General features: G+C 33.3%; 1 pseudogene; it reads right to left on the bottom strand.

Annotated features, from left to right (window-relative positions):
- Positions 1-363: 363 nt before the first annotated feature.
- On the bottom strand, positions 364-482 carry LOC118608787 (annotated as a pseudogene).
- Positions 483-15,256: the final 14,774 nt, after the last annotated feature.

Genomic DNA, 15,256 nt, shown 5'->3' with positions numbered 1-15,256 from the left:
TGTCTTTATGTGGTCTTTTCTCTGTGCTTATCTGTATTCCATTCTCCTCTTATAAAGATACCAGTCATATTGGATTATGCCCCACTCTCATGGCCTCATCTAACCTTAATCATCACTTTAATATCTTATCCCCAAAATTGTTACATTCTGTGGTATTGGGGGTTATGATTCTACCTGTACCATAGCATAACAGAGATTCAAATCTTGGATCAAATGTCACCTTAAAAGACACCTTCACTTGATTTTCTTTTCTTTTTCTTTACCTTAGGAGAGGCAACCCTTGGTTGACCTCACAGATTGCAAGGACCTTGTTAGTTTACAATCCATTATTTATTTTTATTTTTATTTTTATTTATTTTTTTATGCTTACAGCACCTGGTCTTCCTAGGTTGTCTCCCATCTAAGTACTAACCAGGCCCGACCCTGCTTAGCTTCTGAGATCAGACGGGATCAGGCTTGTTCAGGGTAGCATGGCCATAGACTTAATTTTCTATTAGAGCATCCTGGTTTAATTTCCTCAAAGCACTGACATTGTCTTGTGTATTTATCTGACTGCTTGTTCATTTTGTCTCTTACAAGAGTATAGAGACTCTATGGTACTGGTCAACAGCTATATATCCAGCACCTAGATTAGCAATGGTATATAACAGGTATTCAATAAATAATTATCAAAATAGGTACAGTCACTATGAAAAACAGTTTGGAGGTTCTTCAAAAAATTTAAAATAGAGCTACACTATGACCCAGCAATTCTACTTCTGGGTATTTAACCAAAGAAATCCAAAACACTAATTCTAAAAGATATAGGCACCACTGTGTTCACTGCAGCATTATTTACAATAACCAAGGTATGGAAGGAGCCTAAGTGCTCATGATAGATAATTGGATAAAGAAGTGATATGTACAATGGAATATTGCTTGGCTATAAAAAAAAAATGAAAAAATGAAATCTTACCATGGATGGACCTAGATGGTGTTAGTCTAAGTGAAATAAGTAAGAGAAAGACAAATACCATATGATTTCACTTATATGTTGAATCTAAGAAACTAAATAAATAAACAAAATAAAAACAAACTTATAGATGCGGAGAACAAACTGTTCATTGCCAGATGGGATGGGGATTAAGAGGCTGAGTGAAAAAGGTGAAAGGATTAATAAGCACAAATCAGTAGTTACAAAATAATCATGGGGGTGTGAAGTACAGCATAAGAATACAGTCCATACTATTGTAATAACTAAGTATTGTGCTAGGTGGGTACTAGACTAATTGGAGGGATCGGCATTAAATTATGTAAATACCTAACCACTATACTGTACACCTGAAACTAATATAAAATAATATTAAATGTCAACTCTAATTAAAAAATAAAAATTTAAAAAATAATTATCAAAATAAATGTTATTACTTATAAGACAAAGATTTAAACTACTTGTATTTTAGCTATAATATGTGAACGAATAAAATTATTTTTGTTGCAAGCTTCAAGAATTTTTTGTATATAAATTTAAAATAAATATCTTTAATGTTTATATAAGTTTATAAAAGTCTTTCAAATGTTCCAGCAAATTCTGAAATATAGATGGAAAGAGAACCATATTTTAAAAGTAACGGAACATGTAATAATTCTGATAATTTTAGTATACGTGAATTACTAAACGACTGTAATAAGAAGTTCAAACCTGACTTAAGAGCAGGCCCAGGACTTAATTGAAATTTGTAATAAGACTAATTTTTCTTAGTAATCACATAAAGAAAATATAATCATTACTCTTAATCTCTATTTAAAACTTTTTCTTCATAAGCATAGCATGAATTTTACTCATAATTTTCAAAGTCATATGAAATAAGAAAAATTTCTGAAAATTAACATCTGTGAAAGAATTGTTAAAGAGCGAGCCAAGGCATGGCCTCCCAGCACTACTGTGCTTTTGATCAATCCCATTGTGTTCAATATTTATGGATTTGAAAGGTCAGGAAGTAAGAATTCAAAAGGTTGGTCCATAGTAAACACCAGTCGTAACATTAGAAATGGTTTCAACATTGGAGCTATAATTACTCCATTATGCTGTTGTATAAGTATTATGTGCTCATGAACATAGACTGCTGTTAACTGGGCAGAGCTCTGAATCAACAAACTAGGAAATACTATCATGAATCTTACCAAAAGTTTTGGCCATAATAGAGTTTCTAGAATTCAAATTCTGTGTTGTTTAGGGGCTGGGTATAGAGTAAGTAACTTCACTTCATTTTTTTTTCTCTTCCTCTGCCTTATAAGATACCTCTTTCTCTCTGGCTTCATCTAGCTCTTAAACATTTTTAAAACACTTGTCTTTGGCAGCAACCTTTTGGTTGTGAATAGCAGAAACCCAATTCAAAATGGCTGAAGCAAAAAGGAATATAATCGGGTGACAACTGGAAGAGACAAGAATGACTAAAATGAGCAGCTCATATGACGTAGGGAGATCCGCTTTCTGTCTCTCAACTCTGCTTCTTCCTTTGTGGTCAACATTCCAAGCCTCTGAGTGGCAACTCCCAGAAGTTCCAAATTTATGCCAATATAGTTCTTGTACTTTTAGTGAAAAGAAAGGTTTTCCTTCTCTAGATTTCAACACAAAATATGTGAAATTATCTCTCATTGGTTCTGTTTTGTTACATGTATCTTATACTGATCATTCTGTAATATATGACCCAGCTACAAAAGAAGAATATGGACTGAGAGTAGGGTAAAACAGATGTCAAATTTAAAACCATAGCGCTTCAACATAAATAGTGGAAATAGATATCAAGCAGTCAAAACCTACAAAACCACTAAAAGATTCTTTACTATTGAGTGTATGGTGGACCTGATATGAAACTTTTAAATGATCTGCACTCTAACACAAATTTTTTGGGAACTATATGGCCTATTAATTTCTATATTTTGTCTCTGTATTGTCCATTGCCTTATATTAAAGTTGTTTGCAAACTTAACTATTTTATACTACAAATATCTATTTTTTATTTGAGTAGATAACATCAATGTTTAATTGGTTTATATACTGAAAATCTGACGCTGGTAAAAAAATTTTTGTTCTGAAAAAAAATCTAATTATTCTTAAATATTGCCTAAACATTTTGGTAAACATTTTATTCTCTTCGTAGTATTTTTTTTTTTTGTAAAACATAGATTTATTTGTATGTTTTCCATGTTTTTGTTTGTATATTAAAATGACCACCCTTTAAAAATTCATTATCACTTATTAGTAATATAAATAATAATGTGCTTTTCAAATGACACCAATGTCAAGTTCCAGTTGCTTCATTTCTTTTTCCAGCTTCTTGCATATCTTCTTTGGTATGGAATTGATGAAGGCTGAGAGGGATTGAACCTCTGTATGCACTGCTTTCTCGTTCTTTTTCAGCCCTGCAGAACTGCTCTCCTTTCTTCATCAGATAGCCTTTTCATAGCTGCTGTACTAGGAGCATCTTGAAGAAAGTAATTAACAATTTTTACCACAATCCTCCAATATCTAGCATCACTAGAATTCCATACTTATTCAATAACTGTTAAAAGAATGACTTTTAAAATATGTTTTTATGTTATTATGATAACAGGGGAAAATGACAGATAATATGAAGTTCACGTTAATCAATTTCTGCCTTGTTGACAAGCAACATTGCATACTATTTGGATCAGATCCTTTTTTTTTGAAAGATTAAAAATAAATGGTTCGAATACCTATGACTGTGATCTCTGTCCTTGGGATAGTCTAAAACAATATCATGGATGGTATAATGCATTTTTTAGGGAATCTAACAGATAAAAGATACAAATATCTGAAAATACTGGGTTCATAAATATAGAGAATGACATTATTGTAAAGATTGCAATACCTTTTTATTTCCAACTGTGAATAAATTAATAATGCCCATTCCTTCTCTGTTTTCTCTTCTTACTTCCTATACCTTATGAGCCACCCTGCCTTAAAAAAAATATGATTGTTACAAGCTATTTAGTTGTTTTCCTCCTACGATATGCTGTTATTAAGATGGCAGCTATTTCAGTTTTTTAAATAGCTGATTATTACACTTAAGTTCATCATGCACACAAATTCTCCCATCATCTTTTATTCTATACAGCTCAGGACTGCTTGTTGATAGTCTTGTTATTTGACATTGTGTTTGACAAAGAATACTGAAGCCAATTCTACTGTGCCTATAACTTATTTATTAAAATATTTATGAAGTGCTTAGTATCCATACATAGACCCTGGGGATACCATTAGAAATATGATACAGCCACTGCTCTGTATGATCATGAACCTGCATTAGAACTAAAGACATGTACAAATGCAGTGCTGCATTGTAGTCTTCTTTATAGCGTCATTTTAACTCCAAAACACTAAATAATAAAATGTTCTACCAGGCATCAGGAGATGGTAAAACTATTTGGAGGAACAATCTTCTTTTAAAGCAATGAGAGAGAAGAGAGAAACAAAAAAACTTGTCAAAATTGCTGATTTGATCATCACTCATTTCCTTGAAATGTTGGTGGAAAATTAATTTCAACAAGAAAATTAAAGAGTGCCAGCAATGTTTGGCATGTATCTATATGTAACCTGGCTCGTGTTTTTTCTTTTCTTCCTACTAACAATACATTAAGGTATCAAAGGAAGAGAAGAACTACCCTAGATCTCAATGGTTAAGAAATACTTCTGTAGCTCTCATCCTTTGCTGACTTTCTCTCATTTTAGAAGTTAACAAACTTTCTATCAGTATGATTCAAGATGGGGAATGATAGACAATTAAGATAAAATATTCAACTCATGTACCTCAGCATCCTTTCATATTTCTAAGACATCTGACAAGGGACAGATATAAGACAAAAGAACATTTGCACCGATTCGGCTTCTTACAGGGGATTGGATATTTGTGTCTTTTAATCTAATTATTGATTACACCTTCTATATAGAGCACATCCAATTTTCTTTGGAAATCTTTCCATTCTCCATGGGATGTAGTCTCAATGGGACTTTTCATTATGGGCTAATATCTTTCCCCTGGTAAGAGGGTGGGTACTTGACCCAACCTAAGCCAGTAATCCACAACTTCTATAATTTTAAATTGTGTAAAAAGTAATTCAAAGTCTGAAAAATAGTCAAAGATAATTCATCTTTGTGACAGCATCTTGAGAAATTGAAACTATTAGTTCCTGATATTTATACCTCAGAAAATGCTTTGACCTCTGTACTTTCAGAAACTTAATTGCTTCAACGTCTTTGGGCCACCAGTTTCAGTCCTGTATAAAATTATGCAAAGATAGTTTCTGATGACTGCAACCTTCTCACTCATTCCACTTTTCATGACTTTTACTTCCTTACTTCATACTTTAAGTCTTAGTGAAAATGGTGACCTCTATGAAAACTTCTTAACTTTGATTTCCTCCAGAAGAATACATTATTTCAAAATCTCTTGCTTTTGTGTCATTTAAAAACATTGCTCTTTTGTATTTTTCGCAATATGTAATTTTGGCTAGTTGAGTATATGATTCTTCTAGATGATGAGTTCTCTTTAGGGTTTCAGGGCAGTTAATGCAATAACCTTTTAACTTTTGTAACCTCTGTGTACCTCATGGAGATGTGCATGTAGTAAGAACACATACAGACTTTTTTTTTTGGTGGAATGAGTATGTGACAGGTGGCTATTTTCCCAGACTGTTCCTTAAACTGAAGTTAGACACTAATCTGAAGTAAACATATCTAACCCTCTCACCATTATAACTGACATTTTGTTTCACATTTGTAAACTGGATGGGTTATCTGAATAAATACAATTATAAAGTCTGAAAAATAAGTAAGCATTGGCTCAGGAAAGAGTGAAAGATGTCTAGAATATTTAGTTTTCAATGTGGGTAGCTAGTATTTTTCAGAGTACTACAAATGCCAAAGAATAAAAGGTAAGAGATTTCAGCTGGCCTCATTCTATCTTGCAATATCTTATTTGTAATTTATATTCTGCCTACTTTCAGAATATGAATTTTGAGGTTTCTTAAAATAATACATATCTAATGGAACTGAATAAAACTAAAAAATAAAATTATGAATTATTAAACTTGGGAAATAGTTTTTCCCATAATTTAAACTTCAATTTATTGCGCCAAAATAAATGGAAATATGATTTGTAAAGTTTCATTTACTCAAAGAAAGTACATAGTTATTAATTATTGTATAAATGGCTGGCCCTAAAATCTTAAGAGACATTTATCACAAGACCATTTAATAAGAAAGACTGGAGTGACAAAGAGGACTTGATCTTGACTTCTACTCCCACAACATTCAGCGACAGGAATAGTGACAGAAGGGTACTAAAATTATGAACCTTGATGGTATTTCTTTGATATTTATTTTTAACACTGTAAAAAGAACCTTATTCTAAGGTTTATATCCTGTTTTGTTCATTTTCTTTTGAGCACAATTATTTTCACATTACAGATTAAAAGAAGTGTATAAATTTAGCCTAAAGAGATAAGAATCCTATATTAATAATTTTGTTATGCTGAGAACCAGGTTATAACGTTATAGCAACATAATTTAAACAGTAAAATATTATCACATATATCCATAGTAGGTGTTTCTATCTATCTATCTATCTATCTATCTATCTATCTATCTATCTATCTATCATCTATCTATCTATCTATCATCTATCATCAATCTACCCAACTATCTATCATCATTTATCAATCTATCATCTCTCTATCATCTATCATCATCATCATCATCATCATTGTCATCATCTATCAATCTATCATCAATCTATTTACCTACCTACCTACCTACTTATTATCTATCTATCTATCTATCTATCTATCTATCATCTATCATCTATCATCTATCATTTATCATCTAGTATCTATCTAACATGTATATTTATTGAATAAATAAATTAAAAGCAAATTATGACAGGGTTACTACATAGGGGTTAAATGTTAGTACACTGAAATAGAAATGTCTCTTAAAACTTGGTGTACATACATTGGTTTTTCGTAGTAGATGCTTTGGGGTTGCTCAGCTCATATTCTTTTCATTGGACTGCTGTGCTTATCCCACGGGTGCTGCAAGTATGCTTCAGTGGGTTCCTAAGTCCAGAGAAACGCCCTTGGCCTGGGTATGCTTGGGAGATCACAGCATTGCTGTTCTCACAAGACTAGTGTCTGACATATGCAGGCACAAGGGGTAGAAAATCCCAGCTCCTTTGCCTTAAGGCAGGGCAACTCTGCTGGGTGGGCAAACTACAAAATACACGTCAGCACTCCCACTCACCCCGGTGAATCAAGCTAATTCTAGATTTCATAAGAGGCCACATCTTTCCCTAGCCCCTTCCCTCTTCCTGCCCTGTGGAATCTTTCAGTGTTTTTCCTTGTGAGTGACTCTTCAATAAATTTCCTGTACCTGAGTCCCTATTTTGGGCTCTGCCTCTAGATAACCTGATCTAGAACCATTTGGGATAATACGCTATATTATGTGTTTTTAAACTGAGACTCCTACTTAAAGCACAAAGCTCCAATGCCAGGCTGCAGCCACCATACTTTTGCAGCCTAGGCGGACTGAAAGCAAGCATATACCTGGCTTTATATCAGGTATATACTACCTGCTGTGTACAGATCTCTCGTTACAAGGAATCAAAGGTAGCAGTATAAGTAGTCACCAAAATCACATCTAAGAGCGCAATTTTTCACCCTTTCTTCATCAAACATTTCTTTTCTAATAAAATACAAACCAATTTTTCAATTGGAATCCATTAAAAAAATCTATGCACTTTATCAGTAAATGACATATATTTGTGCCGAACTTTTAACTAGCATTCATTATTACTCACACGCATAGCAAATTAGGAACTATTTAATTGTAAATATCTTTTTATCCATATTTGATAAAATACTCTAGCCATGGATATTTAAACTTAGTCTTAGCCCTGGTAGTCATCATTTTTTTCTCTGTAACATTTAATGCCTCTAGGAAAACTCTATATGCAAAAATGGTTTTTCAAGTCCATATTCAAAGTTCTAACAAACATTCTAATTTTTTGTTGTTGTTGTTCTAATAAGTCTGTTGACTTTTGCAATTTTGGACATTGCTTTATTGTCTCCTCCCCTCTGCTTGTATAATCCAGTATCTGTGCATTCTGCTCTTACCGCACTGCAAGAATTTGTCTGCTCTTCCATAGAGAACTAACCTTTATCTTAGCCCTCTGTGCTACCTTCCAGGGCTGTGCACAATGTTTGCATCTCAAAACTGAAAACAAGCTGGCTACTTGCTTCAAGAATCCTCGTTTCTTAATGGGCTGCACCTTAGAAACACAGTCACTATGTCAGTAATTTTAATGATCCGCTTTAGTTTTAGTTGATCCTACATTTAGAGTGACTGATAGCCTCAAAGCCAATGTTAACCACCCCTAACCATGACAACTCTTCAAATTCTCTGTCCCTTCACTCTCAGCAATCTCTTTCTATATACCGAAAATATCTATTCTGCCTTCACAAGAGTCCTTTTGGGAGAGACTCGACTGGAAAGCAGAAACAGTGGCACACAGCACATGGGGCCAATGCTCTGTGTCTCCAGTGAGAACAAAAAAGTATTTTTGGGAAGACTTTGTACCTGGCAACCATAAGCTCTTTCTTTATAGTTTTTTTCCTTTCCTCTTTCCTCCTATAACTGTACAAAAAAGTAAAGAAAGAGTAAAATTAAGGTTTATATTTAAACTTTTAATGAGTTTAATATGTATATAGTTAGAAATCACCACAGTAATAATAGTAATAGTAACACTAATAGTGCTAGGCACTGGGTTAGGCACAAGGATACAAGGATATACACAAAAATATTCCTACCCTTTAGAAGTTCAATTTAAATGAAATCGTTTATAGTAAATATTTTTAAAATAACAATTAATGTTAATAATGATAAGAAAGGCTACATGGAAGAGGATGTCCCACTACTGACAGGAAATTTGGAGATAGCTTCACAGAGAAAGTGACACGAATTGGGTCCTGAAGGACAAGAACTTTTTAATTAAACAGATAAGAGAATGGTGATAGGAAATTCAAACTAGGCATTGCCATGTTCAGAAGCACAGAAGAAAAATAGAACATAAGTTGGATAAAACCTGGGGGACCGTACTGGATTGGGGCACAGTAAGATATGGGAAGAATAATTGAGCAAAACAAAACTGGAAAAGTAGGTTAAGTTGGAATTATCTTTTAGGACTTACTAATGGTTTGGACTTAGTCTTATAGGCGAGTGGTAAGCAACTTTTGTGTAAGTGGGAAAAGTCAGAAAACATCAAAATATTTATGGGCCACATTTTTTTCAAATTCAAACTAAAAATAACAGTCTGATGGGGTGATGTGTGCGTATGCGTATGTGTATATATATTTATATAGCAAAATATGTTACTATATTTAATGAAGAATATCAATAATTGGTACTCTATTTTAGTCCCTAAAATGTTAATATACAGGTACATATATTAATATTATGAAATCACAATACAAAACTGCTTTCCAATGTTTAATACTTTAGATTTGTACAATGCTTTAAAGAACAGAAAATGTATTCACATATACACTGCTTCATTTTGTTGTTAAAATCACTCTAAGATAGGTATTACTATCACCTCTATCCAACAGAAAAAGTGAGGCTTAGAGAAGTGAAAAGTTTCATTCAAAGTCTTACAATGATTTAACAACAGAACGCACGTATGTCGAGAATAGTACAAAGCATTGGGAAATACGTGAGATGTAGACCATTGCTCTTAATCATTGGAGCGCCTCTTCCCATAGTTTAGATTGACCAGTAGTCTCAAATACAATTAAAGTCACACTCTAACTGTGTCAGCAATTCAACTGACAACATGAAACAGCTTCATTGTTCCTAGTTCCTGTAATGTAAACACCCCTGATCCTCTGTGCTATACTGCATTAAACTAGATGGAGTCTGACACACCATCTCTAGCTGTTTTGAAGTGCAGTATGCTCTTCCCATGATGCAATTCCTCTCCCATTCTCCACTCTCCACCACTGCAGCTGTGATCACCAGGTCAGATACTCTTGCCTTGCCATCAGATATATTTTTTAATGCTTCTTTTTGAGTCTAAGGCGTTTGCTGCGAAGAATTTCTCTCCCTGTTTCCATGCCTTGGACCAGCTAATAAGATAGGCAGGATGTGTGGAGACTGCAACAGAAAGTTGCCTGCATTCTTATAGGCAATGTAGGGACATTCAAAGTCCTACATATCTGTTTTAAGGAGATAACTCTGGTGGCTGTTATCTTTTCTGCCTCAGTACCTCAGTCACTAAAAATAAAAACCCCATAGGTTTAATTTCTTGATTTCAGGCACTGTCCAGGACATATTTGAAGCTACTACCTCTTAGAAAATATTTCTTTTAAATATGTAAATGTGACTAGAAGGACAAATTCTCCTGGGGGATCCTATCTCCTTTTCTCTCTGCTCTTGGTGGGCATACAGTAGCCCAAAGAGAGTCAAGCCTGTTGCAACCAAACAATAAAGATTTGCAATTAGTTTAATACCATTTCGATGAATGAATAAAAGAGATTTATCAACTTATATGGCTGGAACGTGAATTGTTTGTGAATGAATCCTACGGAGAAAAATAGGAATAGGGACTAGAATGTAAAGAATCTTGTGAAAAAAGATGTTGACGGCAGCTAAATGAAACTGTTTCAGAATTGATATTAACTGGGTGATTTCAGTATTAATTAGGTAATTTGGGTATTAATTGGATAATTTGTTTCTGCTGTAAAATCCTATGAACTAGAAATGAACTTATAAGGGCGGGTGTGTGTGCGCACGCGCGCGCGCATGCACGCCAGACTGAAGTCTCAGAAAATTGAAGCCCTCAAGTTACTGAAAAACAGGTTCTGTGGTACTAGCAGAAGCTTAGCAGTAACATCAATAAATTATATTCAGGCTGATCTAATGCAGATACCTCAAGGCTGGAATGTCCTGTTCTGTCCTTCACACTGAAAGGATAGTCAGTCTCTTTTGCTTTAAGAAAAGTCTGCTGAAAATTCTCTGGTTACAGAAATTTATCATTTCCATGGATTGCTACAATTTGGGAAGATCACTGGAATTAAAGTCAGTCAAATTTATAAAGGCCAAAAATTCTCAGAAGTGTATTTGAGCACCATTTATTCAATTTGGTTGACATTGGCTGACAGAATAAGTTAGTATTTTCCAGAACAAAGGTTTAAGAATTCTGGTCTTTCTCTCTTAGAAATTGAATTGAACATTGCAGCATCTTCTACAAAGTACTGTACCTCAGTTTAATTATCCTTTAGAAAAAAAATTATTTTTATTAAAATTAAAAAAATTACTAGTTAATTCAGCACCTGCCCATCTAGAATATTTGTTCTGTGAGAGTGAGGTATTTGTCACATATATTGTTGCATCCCTAATGTTTAAAATGCTGCCTTGTACATAGCTGATCATCAATAAATATTAGTTGAGTACATAAATGATGCGAACAGTAGAATTACAATACCTAGTGGCGTAGCCCCCTACCTCAATTAAAAGGGTTTAACGTTATGAAGTTAAATCACTGTGTCTAAAAATATTTAAAACGAAAGATTTTTGATTATTCTGGTCAAGGCAAAAACAAACAAACAAACAAACAAAACAAACAAAAAACCTCCTCTCTGCTAATCAACTCCTTAAGTCCCTGAAGTGCCACTGGGGAGACTTTAGTTGGGTTTGGATGAATAAAGCTTGCCTATTTGTCATTTGCCAGCAGATGGCCTAATTATTCCATTGTTCACCAGGCATTGAAACTATTCTATATAAAGAGAAGTAGTTGAGGAGGACTACTTTCTCTTTATTTTACACAGAGATAATGTTTTAGTATATTTTTTGCTGGATTAAAACAACTGGTTAGAAATGCTGATTTTAATATGGCTTAGTCTAATCAATAAGGAAAGTACATACTGTTTTTTATATATGCCAAATCACCTAGGAAGATCTATAGAGGTGACATACTAATATCATTGCCTCAAGGATAAATCGATTCATCAGCATCCATGAATAAATGAGGCTGTTTATTTTCCTCTAGACGGTCCTTACACGTCATTTAAAATATTTCACTTAGACAATGTTACCAACTTTCCTGAAAATCAGTGTAAAAAACTGTTGATATTCAGACTCAGTTTACCTGTAACAAATTTCCTCAGAGTTCTGAGGTTATTTGCAGATTATATAATTGGTCAACAAGAAAAAAGTGCTTTTTCACCTATAAAGTACATTGAATTTGTTATTTATGAGTGAACATGAAAAGTACTATGCATTAAGGAAAGTGAAAGAGCAAAAAGGCGAATTATAAATTATGTCATCTTGTTTTATATTTTACTTTATTAACTCTACCGATATAAAAACAATATTCCATTGTTTATTTTCTTTTAAGTATTGTCTATCTCGCAGGACTCTAAGCATTCAATTACTCTCTCCTAGTTGAGGATGAGGGCTTTGTCTCTCGTTTATTACTCTTTATATAATGACCACCTACAACAGGGCCTGGCATATAGAACTAATTTATTTCATATTTAAGGACTGAATAAATTTGATTCTGAGCACATTTTCCCAGCCATATCAATAGGGGGGAAAAATGAAATTTGGTAGAATGAAGGAGAGTCTCAGTTTTGAACCAGTCAGAAATTTAACATAATCTGTCCAATTATTTTTCAACCACTTGCCCCATTATATGTGTACCTCATGGCTTGAACTTCATTTTCTTCGATGGATAGGTTACCTGAGGGGGGGAAAAATCACTCTTCTTGAGGAAAACCAATTATTTGTCCCTAATCCTAAAATGTCATCATAAATAAATAAATAAATAAATAAATAAATAAATAAATAAATAAATAAATAAATAAAGGAAAGAGAAAGATATTTCACAAATAGCATTAGTGGGCTGTTCTGGATGCATTTGAAATCAGGAACTGGGATCATGGTGTTGGTTTTATCATATACTTTATAGATATCTTGTCTTTTTAGACTTACTAAGCATTACATAATAAAAATATTTTTAAAAGAAAATAAAGGGGGCAAAAAGATGATTTAATCACTTTTATACTTGCAAATTCATTTTCTTTCAATTGGGTCTTCACCAGAATTTCAAAAGATGAAAATCAGGACCTTCTACCCCCATCATGACATCTGTCTGAATTAGCCTCTAAATGTACTTGATATTTTATGAATATTGCCTCAGCAATTAGAAAAGAAAGTCATTTCTGTTTCTCAGTGGAACTGTTTTCTTTTTTGACAGTTTACAGTATTATATTAGTTTTTTGTTAAGCAAATCATTGGAAAATTATTTCTTGTTAAACATGAATGTGGTTTTTAAGATTTATAATTGTGTCATTTTAAATCTATATTTTTAAAATAAAAACTTTCCCATGATAAGAGTGTGTTATCACTAAATATATACTAAAACTGATTTCATCGGCATAAATGTATATATTAATTAATAATCAGAATGTTTAAAAATAATTTTAGAAACTTAGACCTCTCAGTAGAATGTTCAAAATTCCAGAAGATTATGGAAATATGTTCGGTGTTGTCAAGCTAACTTCTTTTTTAACAACATAAAATTTATGACTTAATGTCAGGATTGTATCTTTCTTAATCAGTCCTTTGAGAATGTAATAAGGAAGATACTTGTCCAGTTTTGTTCAATTAAAAAAAGGTTATTAAAAAGTTTCTCAAATGTACCCTAGAGGCTTTAGACATTAGTACCCATATATAAAAATGCTCACACTTTCATATTCTTAGTATCTGAATTGTTGTTGCTGTCAAAATTTCACTTACGTTTTAGAGATCTAGCACATCTCTGGTCTATTCAATTACTATCAACAAAGACAATTTTTTAGATACTTCACAGTGGATTACATTATTTTCCTAAATTTTTAAATTTTTGAAACAATTCAAAAGTAATGATAAAATATGGTTTAAATATTTTCTTTTACCTAAAAGAGAAATTTAGATTGTAAGTCTCATGTCATACCTCTTTCCTTACTTATTTGTTGTGTATATATATAATATAATATGTAATACATTATATAATATAACATATAATATACAAAATATAATAATTATAGACATATATATAAAATATAATATATCTCATTTACTTCTCCCATTTATTTATACAAGGGAAATCAATAGGCAGTTGTGGATGTAGGGGAAGTCCGCATGCTCACAGGAGCACCTTGTTGGTGGCCAGCTGCGCCTGGCCAGTATTGGGGCCTCCACCCTGGATGGTCAGTCTCATGTCGCTTTGATCCAATGAATAATTGATTCCTTCTTTTCACCAATCACACTTAACCACACCTTTCTGGAGAGGAGGAACGTGCCTGGCACTTGCCAATGAAGTGGCAGTGAAGTCACAGAGAATAAAGCCATGTCCCAACTAGCCACTGGTGTCTTCTCCTTTAAAAAGTGACTTTTGGAAATTTAGGTACCTGTGAGGCTGCTGGGTAGCACTTCTTGTCTCGTTTTCTTCTTTCTGAGGGCAGGTTGAAGAAAATCAAAATAAATATATATTTAAAATTGAAAAAACTTTTAAATTTGGAGTTATTTTTTGTGCATGTTAAAAAGCACTTTAAAATTATTTGTACTTAGACCAACAGATAAATAATGAACTATAAAGACTGGTCGGTGCCATGAAAGGACTAGAGTATTTGGAAAAAGAGGACCACTTCCAGTTTGGAAAGTGGGTGGAAGGTCAAGGGAAAATGCACAGCTTTGGCATCTGAGGCAGGCCTTGAAGGATAAAACACATGTGTATCTCACACTTAGTAGAAGCTTACTTAATTTACTTATTTATTTTATAATGCATATTTTAGCAAGCTGGATAGATAGATAGAGACAGAGAAACAGAGAGACTGAACTTACTAGAGGTCAAATATTGTTCTAGACACAATAAACAAAACAGATGGAAATCTCATGATTTCGCTTAAACATGGTATCTAAAGAACAAAATGAAGAAAACAGAAATAAACTAATAAATACAGAGAACATTTGGATGTTTGCCAGATGGGAGAGGAGTTGTATGGGGGGAAGGGTAAAAAGAGGGAGGGGATTAACAAGTACAAATTGGTAGTTATAAAATAGTCATGGGGATGTAAAGTGTAGCACGAGAAATATAGTTAATAATATTGCAGTAACTAAGTATGATGTCAAAGGGGTACTAGATTTATCGGGGTGATT

This window comes from Rousettus aegyptiacus, unplaced genomic scaffold (genome assembly GCF_014176215.1).
Source record: "Rousettus aegyptiacus isolate mRouAeg1 unplaced genomic scaffold, mRouAeg1.p scaffold_m13_p_10, whole genome shotgun sequence".
NCBI lineage: Eukaryota > Metazoa > Chordata > Mammalia > Chiroptera > Pteropodidae > Rousettus > Rousettus aegyptiacus.
Note: the sequence above shows the minus strand (reverse complement) of the source record. Positions and strands in the feature narration are given on the sequence as shown.